This window comes from Peromyscus leucopus, chromosome 5 (genome assembly GCF_004664715.2).
Source record: "Peromyscus leucopus breed LL Stock chromosome 5, UCI_PerLeu_2.1, whole genome shotgun sequence".
Lineage (NCBI taxonomy): Eukaryota > Metazoa > Chordata > Mammalia > Rodentia > Cricetidae > Peromyscus > Peromyscus leucopus.
The window spans coordinates 87,620,037-87,635,324 of NC_051067.1; the positions used below are offsets into that span (position 1 = coordinate 87,620,037).

Here is a 15,288-nt window from a genome sequence, read left to right on the forward strand (position 1 = left end):
AAAAAACAAATCTAGGTGGGAGCCAGCAAGAAGGCTTAGAGGGCCCTTGTCCGCAGCCTTGATGACCTGAGTGATCCCCAGAACCAACATGATGGAAGGAGAGAACAGGCACCCATGAGCTGTTCTCTGAACTCAATGTGGATATGAACATGGCTGCACACAGGTGCATGTATGCTTGTACATGCAGACACACACACACACACACATACACACACACACACACAATTAACTGACAATGTGAAAAAAGCATAAAAAAATTGTTTGGTGGCGCCCATGGAATGACGCCTGAAGTTGACCTCTGATCTGCACACAAAACTGTACACGCACCTACACCCGTAAATTATCCACACTATTGTAATGATGCATGCCAAATCAGAGCTGACACACACACACATGTGCAAAACACTCCAACAGTTTTTCTATATCTGAGATGATATTATTCTTGACTAAAGGAGGGAAATCCACTCAGGGCTGCTCACTGCAGACGCGCCAGTGTCCATTGCAAGGAGGCTGTGCTGGGCCGTGTGTTTGCAGTAACCTGCGAGCCTCTGATGGAGGAACACTGCTATATCAGGACCTCTGAGGAGAAAGGAAAGGAAGACTTGAGCACACGGAGGTCACATTTACATACAAAGGTTCCTACAGCCATGGGAAGTGCAAGAGTGTGAAGAGAGTTTCTGGATTCTTCTTCTTTTTTTTTTTTTTTTTTTTTTTTTGAGACAGGGTTACTCTGTGTAGCTTTGTGCCTTTCCTGGAACTCCCTTGGTAACCCAGGCTGGCCTCGAACTCACAGAGATCTGCCTGGCTCTGTCTCCTGAGTGCTGGGAGTTTCTGGATTCTTAACTCATGGTGAGTCCGACCGAGGGTGCTGACTGCTAGGTCAGGGTAGGGCTGGGATAACTCTTAGGAACTCAGGGCTTCCAGGCAAACTCTCTCCTAATGAGCTACATCCCCAGGTCTGGTCTGTTGATGCTGGAAACAGTAGACATTAACCTATGTTATTCTTTTTTGTCTGAATAGAAACAAACAAAAACCGTAAGAAGCTGTCGAAAGGTTTCTCCCCACTCACCAACAAAGAACCCGAGAGTCCTGTGTGGTGTGATTTGTCCCAGCTCACAGAGGTGCTGACAACTGGCCTGTGGGCCTGACTCTCTCCTCTGCCAGTGTCCTCTTCTCTTCCTGTGACTATTTCTTTATCTCTTTCAACACTCGCTCTTCCTCTACTCTGGTCTCCAAGGAAGTGTCCTGCCTGCCAGTTCAGTCCCCTACTCTCCAGTGCAAGAAACACCCGGATGGATCTCAACTCCACCTCCCTTGCCTCCAACACTGTTCATGTGACCCCTCCACCGACTCCCGCCTCTCTGTCCAATGTCTGCCCTTTGCTGGTGACTATTATGTCCCTGCGGGCCACCGTCTGCTTCTGTGGTTACAGGTCAACAACAGCTGTGGACTCAGCTCCCATCCTGGCACTCACTATTCAGTGTTCCTTTCCAGGGTGGGATGCAACCCAACTTCTGAATCTCTGGCACATTTCTTAGCTTTCATCCTGCTCACCAGCTCTGCAGTTGGCAGACTTTGGCTGCAACTTTCCTCGCCATCACTGGTCCTGTCCCCGGGATTTCTTGGTTCTCCTCCCAAGCTCTGTTTCCTCTCTAAATCACCTTCTTCACTCACTTGTTCGCTGTGGGGCCTTCCTTCTCCTCCCTTGAGAATTTGCTCCACCAGCACCTCAGCGGCCCCAGAGGCGAACAGCAAGTTTCCACATCCCACAGCCAGCGTCTCCCTGGAGGGCAGAGCCTCTCACTGACCAGAGAAACAGCAGAAACCATTTAGATCATCCCTCTGCCAGGTGTGTGTGTGTGTGGTGTATGTGTGTGTGGTGTGTGTGTGTGTGTGTGTGTGTGTGTGTGTGTGTGTGTGTGTGTGTGAATCCTGTCTGTGAAACCAATATTGTCAGTATACCAACTTGCTTGACAAGGGACCATAGCACTAGTAAGATCCAGTGTGCTCTCTAATCTCTTGCTGGACATCGAAACTCTCAAATGGAACCTACCCTCTGTCTTGAAGACAGCTTCCGTCCTCCCACTCCTGTTTCTGTGAGGCCATCAATCACTGTCACTTTATACACAGCCTTAAGATCTTAGCGTTATCACGTACCTATTTATTCTTAATTATCAGAATATAATTTTAGGGCAGCTTTATTTCACATCCAAACTGAGTGGGAAATACAGACTGTCCTCCCATGCTCTCCCCCTCAACAAACTCTTCTAGACTTCCTTCCCTGCTGTTTTCCCATTGATAGGAAACACCAGTGAGGCTATTTGCTAGTTGGTAAGCCTGTCTCTGCATGCCTGCACCAGGCAAAGTCCATCATTTCCTTTAGCATCCACCTTGGGTCCTGTGCATCCTCAGCTTCCTGACACATGGCAGATGACACGTGTCTGTCACTGTGGTATCAGACACTGTGCTTTCAAGTCCCTAAAACCGTTGTGTCCCTGCCCCTTCTGTCTGTTCTTCTACTCAGCCCTCTGCATTTTTACCCATCCATAGTTTATTCCCCAGAATGATCAGACACCTGGAATCATGAGACTTTATACTCATCAAGAAAATAATTTCAGCCATTTGTGGCTGACACCTTTCTGTCCTATGGAGTCGACTTTAAACTACTTTATCTTGGTAGGTAAAAAACATTTCTTTTGAGAATGTTGATGGCACTGTGGTTATAAATGGTAGACACTCATTTTGCTGAAGACTTATCACTTTGAATCCAAAATGTATTTCCTTGCCTTCTTTCCAAGTCCCTCTTCCCTGACTCCTTGTACCAAGCCACCCTAGATTAAAGACATTGACTTAGTTACTTCTTCAGTTGATTTTGGTTGATTTATTATGTACATATATTATTTTTATTTAATGAAATGTAATTACACTATTTCTCCTCCCTCGGGTATCAATTAAGAGTCTTGGATCCAAAGACTGGATTTAGTAGAATACCAAGAATCAGATCTTTATTTTAAGAGAAAATTTTTGTGAGAAAATTCCAAAACAAAATATAGTGTTTAAAATTATTTTCCCCCAGATACTTTATTTTTAATGACTGAAATGATAAACATCCACAACTGAACTTTTCTCTGAACTCAATCTTGGCCTTGTGATTAAGAATGGAGTGTGTGGAGACATGCTTGTTGTAGACACTTTGTTAAGATGTGGACTTGAGGTGACCATAGTCACATGCTCTCCATCACTGACCTCTTGGTGAGTTTCTCATCCTTGTGGCTATACTGGTGCTGTACTGGGATAGCCACAATGCAGTCACATCAGATCAACTGTGGGCTCTGATTTCAGCAGCACGAGCTTCATCTTCAAGATGACTGCTCTTTAGGGGGAGCTACTTCCAGCCAGGACCAGCAGCACTCTACTGGCTTTCATGAACTTGTCACTTTAAAAATATTTTTTCCTTGAAACTGAGTCTTGTGCAGCCCAGGCTAGCCTTGAATGTTCTATGTAGCCAAGGATGGCCCTGAACTTCTGAGTGCTGGGATTACAGGTGTGCATTGCCATGCCTAGTTTATACAGTGTTAGAATCAAAGCCCGGCCTTGGTACCAACTGAGATATTATAGAACACATCTTAGTTCTGATCGATGGTTTCCCTGTCGTGACAGCTAGGCTGAGCTGTTTAAAGGATTAGAAATGTGTGCCAAACTTTCATTATCATTCCATAGCGTCCCCTGCCCTCCACTGCCAGCCTACAGCATATGTTCAAGGACTAAACTGAGATTTAAATATCTACAGTCTGGAAGTACTTAGGAAAACCTCCCCACATTTTCAAATCTGCTTCGAGCAAACGACTTTTATGCATCTTCAATGCCAAGCACTTCAAGAGGATTTCTGAACAACAACTGTTTGAGTTATTGATGGTTCCAGAAGTCGGGTTGTTTCTCTGAAAGAATCAAGCTTACGGTGAAGACCTCTTTAAAATATGAGGACAATCGTCAGCATTTTATGGTTCATTTCTAACTTTGGCCTCTTAAACTTCTTGAGTCACTCACAAGTTCAATATAAAAGTTTGGTGTCCAATGATGTTTGCCTTTTCGGCAAACATCATTCTCCTTAACTTCTCTTCTCCTTTCGTATTTGTGTCGGTTTGTATGTGTGCACATGTGTGGAGGTGCATGTACACATGTGTGCATATGGAAGCCAGAGGTCCATGTTAAGTGCCTATCTCAATCACACTTAACCATATGCTTTGACAAAAGTTTTCTCATTTAACCTGGAGCTCACAGGTTTTTAAACACCGGGAGTTCTCCACCTTCACAGGGTCAGAAGCTTTTGACGTGGGTGCCAGATGTCCAGGATTCTAGTCCTTACTTGATCATATGTCCCAGTCCATTTCTTTCATAGTCAGTATTTGCCCAGAGTCTCTATTATTTAGCTTATTAATCCACAAAGAACTCTTTTATCATTTCTGGTCACTGGAGTTTTTTTTTTTTTTTTTTTAATGGTTTTATTTCCAACACACAAAAATTCTTCATGTATAAATTTTATAATTTTTAAAAATTGTGTTAGGCTTTTCTTGCTCTGTTATCTGTAGCACACTTGCATGGATCTTTGGTCTCTGGGACTATTTAAAGATGTTTTCTCTCTCTCCTCTCCGGAGGGTGTGGCCTCATTTGGATGATTTGCAGGCAGATGGGATGCAACTCCACATTCTGAGATGAAGCGCAGTTACTGTTACCTGAACAGGGCACCAGCTTGAGAGCAGAGCAGATGGCAGAGCCCAGCCTACCCTCTGCCAGCAAGACTAGGACCCAGGAGGCCCAGTCATCAGATTCTCCCGGCTGCACCTGCCAGAGAACATGCATGACTTCGCAAACACTGTTCCCACGTATGACCTGTCTGCAGTGTCTCTTCCTAGTGCCCGGTAATACCCCAGTGTGGTGGACATTCTTTCTCCCAGTTCTCCTAAGCAGGAACATAGGCCAAAGGTAAGCCAGTCTTCTAGACCCTACGGATGGCCTCATCGTCCTTCTTCCTCAGCTCATCCCGGGACAGGCAGGCCAAGGCCAAAGCACGTGTCCTTTCACGATTTGTTTCTTTCTGAAGGTCTTCATGATGGAGCTTCTCCCATTCGGTTACACTCTTGAGTGGGATCCGTGGGCAGTCGAGAGTCAGAGCTGGGTTGGACTAGGCCTATTCCACTGGAGGAGAAGCTAGACACTGTGACTCAGCATGTCAGTGACCCAAAGATTGCTAGTCTCTAAAGTGCCAGGAGCATGTTTTCCTCAGGGCTGTCACAGTCGAGGAAGAGAAGCCTCAGCCTAGAACACAGCCTAATGTAAAAAACAAAAACCATAAACTGTGGGGATTTGTAGTCAAGAAACAGGCGGGGTCAGTGGATGGGGAATTGCTCAGGTAAAATATCAAGAGAAAGGTGGATTCCAGCTGAACTGTTAGCAGCTTCTTTGCGATCACTGACAATAGAGACAAGGAAAAAGATACCCAACTGGAATATGGAAATCTCCACCCGGTTGATGGAGAGCTCGGGGAGCCTGCGGAGAGGTTGGTCAAAGAAAGACTCCTTGTCAGGGCACCAAGCAGTAAAAGCCAATCCCGGCGCTCTCCAGTGTGACTGCACCCTCCAACGAGGGAGCAAGTCTGCGGACACATACCGTCAAGCGGCATCAGACGCCAGAGGTCAGAGGTCACAGAGGAAAAGAGGCCCAGTCATTCAGTCTGCACAGGGCTGTTGAGACTTTTGTTCCTGTGACGCACACAGTGGGGGATGGAGAATCCTTGCCTGCACACTGGAACTGAACATAAGGACTGAATAAGAACATCTGATAAACGTTACAGACAAGTGCACTTCAGAGGTGAACTTCCTTCCACATGCTTCAGCTATTGGGTCCACATGCTTGTCTCCTCATCACAGGCCCCGGGGTACAGACGTGTCCCTTTGCTCCAGGGAGAAGCCAACTCAAGGAAATCAAGTTGTCCACAATGCCCAAGGCCAAAGCCCCTTGGTGCTGCTCTGTTCCTGGTATTCGGTCCCGTGTCCCTCGTGTCTCTGTTCCAGAACACAGGAGGAGAATGTATGATACAAATGATTTTGTGGCAGTGTGCAAGCCTCAAAGGGGAAGCTGGAAGTCCTGAGGCCGAAGCTGAGCCCTGCAGCTCACTCACTGACTGCTGGCTGCAACCAGTCAACAGGAGACTCCGAACTGCGACTCCTGTTCCATTCCGAGCTGAGAGGAACACTGTGCCAACACCATCCACAGTGACAGTCACAATGACAACGGCTAAGATTCAGAAAGCATGTGAAGAAGACATTGGTTACAGCTTTCAGGAATAAAGGGTAATGGGAAAGAATCTCTTTACACAAGAAAAAAATGGCGTGGAGACAGGGTGTCAGCGGGCAGGCACAGGGTTTCCACCGAGGCAAGCAACTCTTTGCAGCTTTGCTCAGCAGGAGGTCAGTTACCAGTTCTTAGGAGGCTCCAGATCTTTGAGCTTGTGTTTCCTTTTTCTTGGTTTTCTCTCCCTCCCCCAACATCCCTCTTGGAGAAAGAACATATGTACTTCGTTAGCAGTCTGCTGGGGAATGTAGTGAGTGACAAGGGAAAACTAGGTTCCTTAGAAATGTCACATAGCGAGCTTCCTGGCCACAAAGAGCAAATGGCATCTGTGGCTGGCTTTGCCAGCTGTAGCTCATTCCTCAACCCAAGAGCAAACACACCATTCAGTGACCAGGCACGTTTGAAAGGCCTGCGAATAAGCAAGCACTCTGAGCAAGCGCGAGGCGTCTTCCTCACCCTGGCACTCTCGCTGTGACTACCCACATGGTGAAGGAGCGCAAGGCGACTTGGAGAAGCAGATCCCGAGGACAAGTGTGCCACCCTTGAAATGCTCCTACACCGTGCACAAAGGTGACATTTTCCTAAAGAGCATGCCTGGAGAAGCCTGTATTACTATCCTAGAGCGACTGTTGAAGGTGTTTGGCTAAATGCCTTTCCCTCAGCTGCTTTTCGTCTGCATTTGTTGCAATGCAGGGAATAAGCTCTATTCTCTCACCTCACCTTTTCACAGATGTGAGATTATCAAAAGGAAGTCCTCTCAGAGACTGTAGAACTCTCATCATGGACTGTTTTAGAATAATGTCAATGAGACCTTACCACCTGGCTTTACTTATTCATTCAACCAGCATTTATTATGCACTTACTGTGAACAATAATGCTGGCCAATAGAGATAGAGGAGGCACAGACAGAATTTAAAAATTTCTATTGGACACATAAAAAAGAATTTGGTGAAATTAACTTCCATCTATTTTACTTGACTAGCATACACAAAATCACATATTGGTGTATCGTTAACTGTAAATATTACTGAGATACTTTATGGCATCTTAAATGTCCAGTCTGTATTCTGTAGCTTCAGGGTGACTCAGTTCGTGTTCTGCACTTCAAGCCCTCAACCTCCTCAGAGAGCTAGGGGTTCTTGGGACAGAAAGCGTGTCTCTATACACATAGAACAATAAAAACAAAAACCCCCATGCTTTCTGGCTTTTCTGATTTGTTTAGTTTGCCTCCTTCCAGAATGTTCAGATGATTTCTCTGTATGTTCGGCCACTCATCTAACAGGCACTGGAACTGTGGCAGAATACTCAGGGAATGGTCCTCTCAAGAAATGCCCCCTAAACCATGGCAGTTATTTCTTGTGATGAGCAGCTTCAATCACAGAAACTTAAGGAAAATTCTGGAGGCAAAGCTAAAGAAAAACTAAAACCCAGACCGGGGATGAAAGTGGTCCTGCCTGAGATGCCAGCGGCCTGATCCTGCCAGCTGTGGAGCCTGGCTTGTTAGGGCTCAGGATGGGAGCTGGAGTTGGGATCTGCATCAGCACTGGGACAGCAGGACGCCATTCCCACTGCACACCAGCAAATCTGGACAATGGCCTGTGCCTCTAGAGTCAAAGGAAGGGACCGAGCATGGCAGCTTGGCCTCTGAGGAGGGAAAAAAAAGCTCAAGATTCAAATATACGGTCTCTCCTCATTTATGCCTGGAGGTCAAACATTAAGAAAATGCACTGGAAATTTAAGTAAATATTCTTAAATTTGTACCTGTCTCCAGAACCCCCAGAAAGCAGGACCAGGTATAAAACATGGGGGCAGACCGCCACCCCAGGCACATGGGAGCTTCACTGGTTACAAGTCACCAAACATAAACTCATGGTCCTTAATTACAAAGCAATCGAGAAACCTGCATATTGTGTTGGAATTAGCTGACAGACCCCGTAACAAAGACAGACTGCCTCAAGAAACTCTGATAAGAGAGAGAGAGAGAGAGAGAGAGAGAGAGAGAGAGAGAGAGAGAGAGAGAACTTATAAAATCCATGGCCCTGAAACAATGTCACTAAAAGAGTTGGAAAAACTCTTGTCAAGAACAATTTCCATAAAGGAGAAAACAGAACAAAATAACAGCCAGGAGCCGAAAAGCCAGGGAGCAAATGGCCCTTGAGATGTTGAACACCGACGTTCATCTAGGCGAGGAAGCGGCCCAAATCTAACCACCACCTCAAGTGGTGACGTGGATCCAAATTTGAAAGAAGATTCACGAACTGGGAGAGAATGGCCTGCAGTTCTGCCACTAGATAAACCATCATTTAGAGATGTGTAAAGCATTTTCTGTCAAAGATTTTCAGTAAAAGACACCTTGCTAATTAAAAAAAAAAAAGCATCAATCATTTAAAATAAGCAGAGCTGGGCTGGTGGTATAGCTTGACCAAATGAACAGGCTAAAACTCAGTATGAAATAAACAACTGAAATACTTTTTGAATTTTTAAAACTCAGAGAAAAGGGACAAAAGGAGCTATGACTGAATGAGTCCTTCCACAGTCCACACAACCGTCTCCACTGCACCGAGGGCCAGGTCGTGGGTCGGGCTTTGGGTTAGGAAGTTTCAATCATCCCTCCTGGGAGTCCACCAGCTCTGGGAAATAAAGTCATTAGATAGCAAGGAGAAAATGAATCCCATGACTACAGTCATGGACAAGCTCCTTTTGACTCTGGAGTGATTGGTTCCAAAGACATGGGGTTACCTTCTCAACTTCAGGCCCAAAGGATCTGGTACCCTCTTCTAGCTTCCACAGGAACACACAAGGTGCACATCCATAGAAGGAAAACACTCACACACATAAAATAAAATAACTAAGAAAACCAACAAGGTGGGTACCTCCCGAGGAAGGATATATGAGGTGACCTTCAGTCGCCACACACACATACAAATGCACATCTGCAAACACATGCCTACACACATTCACATGCATGTGCACATACATGATTCTGAACCAACTTTGCTCCATTACGATGCACATTTAATGCAGAGTAAATCTGACAGGAAGTCAAAGTTAAACTATGATAGATGACATGTCCCAGAGCTGAGCTGTCCTGCCACTGATGGAGTCATTATGGAAATCTCACTTTGCATGTTGCATATTTGGTACCGGGACAAGCTGGAACCCAAAACTCCCTGTGTAGAATCAATCACATTACTGTGTAGAATACTAGACAACAGACCCATTCAGATGTCCTAACGTCAGGAGGGACAAAGCCTGGTGGGCTCACATTTGACATTCATTAAGACGCAGTGGCTGGAATTAGTTAGGATCCCTGATGATTAATCCCCATTATGTGTGACCACAAGAGATGCCCAGTCACTTAGCTGGCTCTTCCCTAGGCTCCCGCTGATGGATGGGGCTCTTTTCCAAAACCAGTGGTTTAGTCTTAGTCATTTAATAGGGGGCTGCCTTTTGCCAATAGCTTGAGAGTTTAAAAGAGAAAAAGTCTGTTCCCTGCTGGAAAATTCTGGAAGCTCGCCACGACTGTTACAGACAGCGCCCCTAGGAAACTCCAGCTTTGTGGTTCATTAGGCAAACAGAGTATGAATTTTACTGTCGGTAGGGAATGTTGGAGAAAAAAGAAAAATGGAGTAGGAGAAGGCTCATCGGAGCCGTTCTGTGATGTCAGCTTCTCTGATTCCATGCAGATTGTCAGGTTTCAACTTATTTCTAGGTACCAACTGTTGCTTGTTTGAGACTCTAAATATTGGTCTCTGTCTGAGGAATACAGTGGAAATGAAGTGTTTCTTAACTTTAATGCACTGTACAACCCTCAAGTGTACTTTTGATATTTTGTTTATTTCATGCTTTACAGTAATAAAAGAAAACAATATCACTTCTGATAAAAACCGGAACCTGTCAGCAAAATCCATGTTCTAAAAGGCAATTGACCATTTAGGGAGCTGTCCTTGATCCAGTGATGTCAATTCCAGAAAGATCTGGAAATGAGCAACCACAAATATCAAGAAGATCCCCCAAGACCAGCCTTGTTTGTCAGAATGTACCATGTCAGGGTTGGGAGAGGACTCAATAAACTGCTTGCTGCCCAAGAGCGATGACCTGAGCTTCATCACAGCGTCTGTGGAAGAGCTGGATGTGGCCGCCTGTAATCACACTGCTGGTGAGGCAGAGCCAGGAGGTCCTCTGGGGCTGGCCGCTCAGTTAGTCTTGCCCATCAGAATTCCAGAGTCAATGAGAGATTCTGTCTCAGAAAATAAGGTAGACTGTTATAAAGGAAGACATGTGATGTCAACCTTTAGTCTCTACTGCATGTGCATACACACATACACTCATGTGAACATGTACACACGCACACCCATCCACCCACAAATATGCACCATGCATTAATGATTATTTCTTTTCTTAGGGCTCAGAAAGCAGGTGATTCTAAGAATGGATGGCCTAAATATTTTTCACAGCTATTCTTGCAAGGACCTAACTGTGTTTTAATGGAGGAGCTGGCTATATATAATGTGTGAACACACTGGTATTCTCTGGGATGAAAAATTATGTAGAAACCACAGAAAGCACATATCTCTTTGAAAAAAGCAAATCCTTCCCCTGGACTGTACACTAGTCACTGAATACGCCATTCCATTCCTTGATTTTTTTTTCCTTTGGTAGAATAGGCTCTGCCACATGTCATTCCATGCAATTTCCAGCCCCTCTCTGCTGGGTTGGTTGATAGTTTGTTATGCACCATGGTGGGAGCGGGGGCGAGGGGAGGGGAGCGCTACACAGTGTAAAGCAGACATTCTCTGTAACACTCCAGTCCATGCCTGCCAGGTCCTCTTTGCACAGTACCTCCAACCCCGGCTCAACTTCTGGGATAATTAAAACAGAGTGCCTGTGAGCACTTAGTGTGTGGGGATGGGAAGCCATAAGGATAGGCTGCTTCTTACTGAAGCATTAGGCAATGACTCTTTACTATTATCATTATTGATTTAAGGGTAGTTGAATAATTTTATGAGACAATTGACCCTGACATTACTTCCCTGGGCAGAAGTAATCATTGTTGTGCCAAGCAAACACAGTTTCCTTACAAACTATGACATCAAATGTCCTGAAGTGAAGAAAGTTCTCGAAGAGATATCCACAGAGGCAGGGGTTCCCTGTACCATTGTCCATAGTATCCAAGATGTACAAACAATGGAAATATTCATCTACGAGTGACAGGTAACCAAATGCATCACATACATAGGAAGGAACATTATATAAAATATGATACAAAGGAAGGAAATACTGTCACATCATTGCAAAGTGGATGAGATTTGACATTATACTGCATGAAATTGTCTGGTCACAACGAGAATAGCACAGTAAAAACAGTTATTAAAGAAACAAAAAAGTAGAGTGGTAGATTGGGGGCTGGGGTAGAGGAGGGATGGGGTGCTGTTTAGCCAGGACAGGGTTCCAGTTTTGAAAAGCGAAGAATGAAAGCTCAGATGGAGATGGCTCTGCCTCTGAGGAGTGGAGGGAACACTGTTCAGGAGGTCCCAGGTCCTCTCGGTGGGAGCCAGCACGTGACAGGCTCCAGGTCAGAGCTCCTTTCTGTGCTAACCCGTTCACCTTAGGAGTGGAGGGAACACCGTTCAGGAGGTCCCAGGTCCTCTCGGTGGGAGCCAGCACGTGACAGGCTCCTTTCTGTGCTAACCCGTTCACCTTCACAAACTTCAATGTCACGAGCAGAGGAATCCTTGTACAGCCTGAGGAAAAAAGCTATGAATGCTTTAGTGGAGACACAAGGACAGGGAGGCAAGAGAGCAATGCTCTTAGGAGCAGTGGAGAAGACGTATGTGCTCCTAAACGCTGAAGTGGTAAATGAGTATTATTATAGAGTAACAGTAATAATATTAATCAATGATTACTAATGTTTCCGGAGACATATCAGCTATAAGAACACAGCACCTTGAGGGAGGCAGAGACCCTCACTGGTTACTCTGCCTGTCTACAGTGATACCTTTGCACATTCAGCTCCACAGGAGCCTGGGAGTCTCCGCCCATGTGACACTCATGATGAAGCACAGGTGACATTTGGTGGCGTGCACGCAAGCACTGGAGCCAGGAAAGTGAGACAGCAAGAATTAAGATTAAACTGATGTATTTGGTTTAAACAGGAGAACAATTGTCCAAGATGTTTTCACGGTGCCATTTTCAATTTAATGAATGTCCTTTAGCTTTTGCTAGAATGCAAGACATTCTGTCAATCACTGGGGCGGGCGAGCACCACCGGCAGTCCAAAGGGGGAGCTGTAGTTCGGAAGCCGTGTTTGAATAACACCCAGAATGACTAAGGGGCATCTGGTGGTTCTGGAAGGAATGAGGAACCGAGAGGCAGAATGACAGGCAGTACAGGCATTCGGGGCCGAGAGAGTCATAAATTATACAAGTACATATAGGAAGTACATGTGAAGGTTTCTAACACTATCCACGGCACAGGCGTGAGGAGTGAGAAAAAAAATACAGCGACGCTTTCCACCCTAGGGAGACGTTTTAAAGTTTGCACGCAGGGCTGTGCCTGGTCTATGCCACTGTGGCACTCTGTCTCTGGCACACAGCAAGCACTTGTAAAATTGAGCGACTAAGCAGGAGAGGAGGGGACCATGACAGTTACGGGCCAGATCACAGCTGCCTGAAAACACCAGACTTACAATTCGAATTTTATCTTCTTTATGGTAAAAACAAAACAAAACAAAATAACACCAACATGTAGCGCCCTGGCACATTTTTGTAGTGGTGTTAGCTGTATGTGCATTGTTCAGTGGATCTCTAAAGCTTTGGAAAGTGCAGCCCTGACTTAGAATAATGGGCTATATGAAGGATGTTGTTTAGTGAATCTCTATGGAAATGGTCGCAGCATTGTATTCCTTTCTAGACAAGGGAAGTCTTAATTGCTACATTCTGTGGGTGCTGCTAGCTTATAAATTTATCTGAGAAACGTTGATACCACTGGTTAGACAAAATTCGGTGAGAAGAAAGAAATTACTCACGATAGTACCCATGACCAAACAGCACAGCCAAAGCAAACGAACCCCTAATTGTAATAAACTTCTCTTACCCAAAGGAACCCTTAGTTCAAAATTACTGCAACTCATAGAATGCTGGTTTGAGTTTTTCCTACAAAAAATATTTTATTCTTTTTCTGACTTCTAGGTTCTTTAGCTTCCTTTGACTTGGTGCTTACTAAAGACTAATCATTATTTTTCATTATTTTTGTCACATTATTCTTTGATGTAAGAAGTGATGTTTATAATGTTTGATTACATGAGGGGTAGTAGGCTGGCTGCTGTCCTTATTATACTGGAATGAACATGGGGTTTTGGTTCTTTTTTTTAAAAATACCTTTAATTTTTTTCCCATGCACAAGCCTGTGTGTGTGTGTGTGTGTGTGTGTGTGTGTGTGTGTGTGTGTGTGAGAGAGAGAGAGAGAGAGAGAGAGAGAGAGAGAGAGAGAGAGAGAGAGAGAGAGAGAGCAGTGCATTGCCAGGAGAGATTGCCTTGGTCATGGGGTTACAGGTGATTGTCAGCTGCCCAGTGTAAGTGCTGGGAGCCGAACACGTGTCTGTAAGAGCAGCAAGTGCCCTTACCTGCTGAGACAGCCCTCGTCCCTTCTAATTCGTTTTAAAATGTGACATTCCAGTTAAGTGTCCACTCTTTTCCTTCTTTTTATGTAAGATCACTCCTCAGCACCCCGTCCCCCTAGCCTTCCCCAAAGCATGGAATCTAGCGCCTACAGACTCACTGTGTGCCCACTCCAAAGGCCACTGGGAGAGAAAGAATCTCCCTTTACAGCTGATGCATTATTGTACTGTCATAAAGGCACTGCCTGGCACTTGCTGGGGAAACCTTATTTCACTGTGCAGATAAGGCAGCCACAAGAAGAGGAATCCGTTTCACAGAAGGGGCCAAGAAAAGCAGAGCTGGGTAAGGACATTAGAAACCTTACTTTTTCCTAAAGGAAAAAAAACAGCTCAAACAGATTTGGAATTTTCAAATTGCTTTGAAGGAACTAGTCCCAGTTGCCCAATAAAATAATATGATTTATTTTTTTCAACATGTAAACAGAAGCCTGAATCATTTTTGCAATAAACTGTTGGACCAAAAAAGAATTTTTCCCAAGATAGAAATCCGAGACACTGTATGCCAAGGACTGAATTATTCCCAGCTGCGAGAAAGTAGATTTCATCTTTCCTGGGAAAGCTGGGAGAAGCCGATTTGTCACTGGTATAATATTAAGAAAAGACAGCGGGTAATTAGCAATACAAGTTAGTTTATAAGAGTTATGTGCATGCAGAGACTCCAACATGGTCAGGAAAGTATTTAAATTTTCATATAGTGTACCTATTTTATAAGAAATAAGATTTAAAAGTGAACAGATAATCATGTATATATATATATATATATATATATATATATATATACCATCATATGAAGACAGTGTTCATTCATGAAGTTGAAGTACTTATAGTTTGTAGAAAGAGCTGAGAGTTCTCTGATATGGCAACATCACGAAGAAGCATCATTGTATCCTGATTTTTCCCTCAGTGGCTCCTAACCACAGCAGCAGCAGCAGCAGCAGCATCTGTCTGGTTGAGGTTTTTAAATTTTAAGGTTATTTGTTGGCATTGTTATCCAAAATACTTGCCATCCTAACCTGTTTAGTAAATGTTGCCTAATATTACAAACAGTCACTTATTTAGAAAAGTTCATTGAGCACCTACTATGCTGTGTGAAGCCGATCCTGAAAAATGTGAATACAGTCGCTTGTGGGTCAAGATAGAAGGGAGTTAGTTAGGGAGACTGTCAAACCAATGATTAACTTACAGTGTTGGGTGTTGTAAGAACACATCCCAGGAATATTTTCTTTAGATAATGTAGCAGGGCAAAGATGGAAATGGAA

General features: G+C 44.5%; 1 protein-coding gene and 1 long non-coding RNA gene across 3 annotated transcripts in view; both read right to left on the bottom strand.

Annotated features, from left to right (window-relative positions):
- Rnf150 (ring finger protein 150) overlaps positions 1 to 15,288 on the bottom strand; it is a 226,823-nt gene that overhangs the window by 129,192 nt on the left and 82,343 nt on the right. The window lies entirely within an intron of this gene.
- Positions 6,527 to 13,763, bottom strand: LOC114701656. Its single transcript, XR_003735863.1, has 2 exons — positions 12,052 to 13,763; positions 6,527 to 11,958 (listed from the first exon to the last, which is right to left on the bottom strand). It is a non-coding gene; the product is annotated as an uncharacterized LOC114701656 (long non-coding RNA).